The sequence below is a fragment of the Nanorana parkeri genome, unplaced genomic scaffold (assembly GCF_000935625.1).
Source record: "Nanorana parkeri isolate BGI_ZX_2015 unplaced genomic scaffold, ASM93562v1 scaffold4, whole genome shotgun sequence".
NCBI classification, from domain to species: Eukaryota; Metazoa; Chordata; class Amphibia; order Anura; family Dicroglossidae; genus Nanorana; species Nanorana parkeri.
Window position 1 is genome coordinate 6,039,351 of NW_017306272.1, and position 5,076 is coordinate 6,044,426.

Consider the following 5,076-nt stretch of genomic DNA (forward strand, 5'->3'; position numbering starts at 1 on the left):
AATTTTCAAGAAACTTTTGGACGATTTCTTAAGGGACCGTAATATACAGGGGTACAGGTACTCCTAGAATGAGATCCTAATAGGTTGGACTTGATGGACTAATGTCTTTATTCAACCTCAAATACTATGTAACTATGTAAGGTATTGTCACCTTTGGAGAAGTAGCTGAAGAGGAAAACCAAATCATTTTGTAGATTAATAAGCAGTGGAACGACATAAGAATGCATGTTTCCATGAGTTAGTGGGAGGTGATTACACTGGATACTGCTTAGAATGGAAGCCTTGTAGTCTTCTTTCTACCAACCAGCTAAAACCTTTTGTTTAATATATTTTTATTTGTACAAAATATTCATACAATAATAAGAATAAAAAATATAACAAAGCATCAACATTCACATATCTCACTTACATACAAATTTAACTTCTCACCATCACCACAACTTACAACGTCGCACACTATATATTTAATTTTTACATACATATGTTAACATGACCACCCAAATTTCCTCCCTTTGCCATTTCCATTTACTTGTTACCCCTTACTATTTATTGGAGGGAAGTGGTGACTACAACATTTTTTCATTTCCCATTTACCTTAACCCCTTCGTGACGGGAGACGTACAGTGTACGTCTTGTCACTTTGTGCCTATATGACTGGCCACGTACACTGTACGTGACGAGTTATATCAGAGTCATGGCTGCCATTTAAAGATGTTGCATTAGGCCTCTTTTACCCTTGCGGATATCTGCCGGTATAATTGAAAGCAAATCTATTTCTGGTGTTACTGAGCAGTTTATCTCAATAAGCTTCTCGCATATATTAACTATGGTTTCCCAATATGGTCTAATCAGTTCACATGACCACCAAATGTGTAGCATATTTCCCTCTTCGTGGCCGCATCTCCAGCATTGCTTAGATATAACTCGGTATATTCTATGCAGGGTAGTTGGGCACCTATACCATCTTGAAATTATTTTATAATTTCGTTCTTGAGCTTTACTCGAGATACTAGATCTAAATGTTAAAACAAAGGATCAATTCCAATCCTCTGTTGAAATCTCATGTCCCAGTTCTCGTTCCCACATTCTAGTATAATATGGACGGTTAGAGTATACCTGTTTCAATAATATATTATATAATGTAGATATATTATAGGTCCCTCCTTCCCTGTTTACACACAAATCTTCAAATGCTGTCAGTTCCCGCATCACATTTCCCCTTATAGAGAGTGACCTAAAATGTTTCAATTGCAGGTATTGCATCCATCGTCCCCCTACCACATCCTCTGTACATATATCTGATAGAGGTCTCAATCTATCTTTCGTTAATGCTTGAATAATTGGGGAGGGTTTCGCATTGGTCCACTTTAGGAACCTTAATAGTCCCCTACCTGTGGAGAAATCTGGATTACCTAAAATAGGTGTAAGGGGACCCACATAAGATGACACTTTAAAAGACCTAATTGCCTTATCCCATATTATTAGCAGATCTCTTACTAACGGCAATAAAGTTTCCTTAACCGGGCGTCTCTCCGGGTTCACCCATGGGATCGAAAATAAAGGTATTGGAGTAGCTTCCTGCTCGATTGCCACCCATAATTTTGTATTATTTTGATAAATCAAATCCAACATACGTCTCAAAAACGCAGCCATATGGTATAATTCCATGTGTGGGAGCCCCACCCCTCCCTCACGCCTATGCATAACCAAAATGTCATACCGCAGGCGGGGAGATGATCTTCCCCCACACATATTTAACAAAGATAGATCTCAATGATTGAAAAAAAGTCCTTGGCAATTTAATTGATATGGTTTGAAACAAGTTAAAAAACACCAGCTAAAACCTATTAACTGTACAGTTGTCTAGGCAGCCCATGTGGTGATCCAAGGTGGCTGGTTCTGTTTACTGCCACTCCTCTGTGCTGTGTCTTGATCTCTGTGTGTACACTTTACAGCAGGGGAAGGCATACCTTGTCCATCCAGCTGTGGCGAAACTGCAAATACCATCATGTATCTGCCTCTGGAACTCATACCTGTGGCTACCATAATCTTGTAATGCCTTATGGGAATTGTAGATTCACAGCAGCTGGAGGGCTGAAGTTTGTCTACCCCAGCTTTTACAGTAAGTATTGATTATGCTGCCAACCATATACGGAACAGGGATGCCCAGTGCATCTCGCCAGCGCATAGACGAGAGCAGATACTTATATGTGTATAATGTGTGTCCTAATTAGAAGCATGCCTCAGGGGACATATAGCTATAAAGCTCAACATTTAATATGTTCCACAAATCATTTCTGACCTTATTATATGACCAGTTTTGCAATGGAGGAGATGATTTTGTTCATTGATTTCACTAACGCATATTACAAGGAACAATGAACGTAATAGATTTTATAAAGCAGATTTACTCTTTACAGTTGTCAGCATTCTTCCCTTAAATGATACTAGAGGCATCTTTAATTGCATTGTAACGCCTATAAAGACACCAATGCATTCAGTGAAATGTGGTAATTACATAGGAATAGACAAAGCAATAATTAAGGGTTATAAAGTGCCCGGTGCAGTGAGGTCCCTGAAGCACTGAGGTAGTTAGAGGAAATGCCCAAATTTCCTCTGCAGCACAAGCATTCCTCTGTAGATCCCCCTTTCTTTATAGGGAAGTCTTATCACGTTGTCAGAGCACACATGTGAGAGCGCATTGTGTTTCCTCTATGGGCCATTTCACACAAGCAACTTTGTAACAGCCGCAGGTCTCTGTTTATTATTAAAAAGGTTTTGGGTGATTTGTGGCCACTGTAATTGGCTACAATTATTATCTGTCCAGCTACACAACACTAGTGTGCCATGGCCATCTGCAGCTGCATTGGATGACATGAGTAGCTACTGAACTCGGTGATTCTGTAGAATGTTGCAAAAAGTGACTAAGCTACTGATCACTTTGAGTTAGCTAGCGAACAATATATTTGAATGAAAATGTTTGTGCCCGGAGTTCAGTTTTAAGCAAAGTTCACAGCATTATTATAGTATGACACCCTATAAGGGGGTTATGAAAGTACAGTATCATATTGCCGTGATGAGCTAAAAATCAGCTGCTTGCTTATCTGAATATTGTTTTTAGGTGCACCATTGAACAGAAAAGCTGACAATTGACATCTTCCTTCTCAATATGTATTCCAACCTTTTCTGTTTTTGCTGTTCTGCCACAATCTCGGGCTCACTCTGCTCCGTGCAGACCAGGACTGGCACTGTGGCTCTGTGCAGGGAGATTGGAGCAAGATCAGTACACACTCTCCCTCTGATCTCCCCTCCGGTGTTGTAAAGGTGGAAGTGATGTTTATTACATCACTTTCACATTCAGCTGTCACCCTCCAGCTACAGAAGCTGGAGAGAAGCCAGTGAAGCAGATCTCTTCTTTGGGGGTCCCTAGGTGACATTAGGGGTCTTAGGGACCCCTGATATCTCCATAAAGAGGACCTGTCACTGTAATTTGATATCACATAGGGGTCTTCTTAGCCCCTATGTGATAACAATAAAGTCAAGTGTAAAAAAAGTCACCAAAAAATTAATTGCACACAAAAAAAAGACGACAAATCCCCCATCCCTACATACAAACAAAAAAATGTTTCAGGTGCGCCTACGTGCAAAAACTATTGCGCCCACACATGTTGCATAATGGGTGTGTAAACACCCCGGTCTTCAAGTGGCTAAAACACAGAAGCATGCAATGATTGAGTTAGGCCATACAGTATGTATGTCATTTAGTATATCAAGCATTTTATTCTAAATTAGAAGGGACAGTAGATATGAAACGGGCATTATTCTTTGATACCCCTCGTATATCATATTAACAATTTAGTCTCGGTCTCCGGGGCTGCGAGGGCTGCTAATAATTAGCGGATCTTCTGAACCAGACACTCACAATATTGTGTTGTCTGTCCTCAGTTAGCTTCAACATCATTGAGTGCCAGTGTCCTGAGCCTGCCTTGGGTCGGCGACAGGAAGCAGAGATTATATTGGTTCATTTTATTATAAGTAGAGAATGGCAGAGTAACTTGGCAGTGGTGGACCAATTAATTAAAACCAATTGCATTCTCTAATCAGACCGCGCACTCTTGCATAAAGGGTTAGTAAACCTAATCCTTAGCGGAACAATACATGTCCTAGTTCTAAATTGACCACAGCCTGCAAAGACTGGCAAGACTCAGTCCTTCCCCAGGAAGTGATAACCCCTTTTTTCGACTGTTGGATGTGCCATATACCACGCAGAGTTTTCTCCATATTGTTTTTACATTGACAGTGTATAACTTATAACTGTAAAGGCTATTCAGAAAAAGTTTTGCTGCATAAATATACAGTACGTGCTTTCATCAAAATAAATACCTAAAACAACTCTTATTATCAATTTAGAAAATCCGCAAAGCTTTAATGTTAATGCTTTATGTATATTTCTGTCTGCCAGGGCAATTTAGAAGGAAAACACATGTGATGCAATTTATTAGCTGACTAATATTTTATTCCTAACTTTTACAAATAACCGCTCTTTGTCAGGTATAGTGATGAAGGTGATTAGAGAATTATTAAATAGGTGTCACCTACACACAATTTCTCTATCCTAATTTTATTAATTCATACTTTTACATTACAATATGGAATACATTAAATATGTATTTCAAGTATGGCTACTCCTCCCCAACATACGTTATCTGAATAGACCTGAGAATAAAAACTCCCAACTAGAGGCATGTTCACACCCTTGGCCTTTGAGCTGTGTTTTTGTGCACACCTCTGCATTATATAATGAGAACAGGGCACATAGAAAACAATTTGTTTTTCACTATTTACATCATACATGTGTGTCCATCCAGTCTTGAGATTTACAAAGTTTAGCCACACCACACAGCTCTGGCAGGAGAGCAGACCTGTTGATTTATTTTTTCTTTACTGCAGCAGTTCAGTGAGGCTATGTTCACACTATGTACATGCGTTTATCAGCACTAGAAAAATGCAGGTCACCGCTAGGGCACATAAAGAACAATTGTTTTCTATGTACCTCATTCACACCACAAAGCTCCC

At 39.5% G+C, this 5,076-nt stretch overlaps 1 protein-coding gene across 1 annotated transcript in view; it reads left to right on the top strand.

Annotated features, from left to right (window-relative positions):
* Positions 1-5,076, top strand: part of DFNA5 (DFNA5, deafness associated tumor suppressor) — a 66,412-nt gene that overhangs the window by 42,025 nt on the left and 19,311 nt on the right. The gene's annotated exons all lie outside the window — the stretch shown is intronic.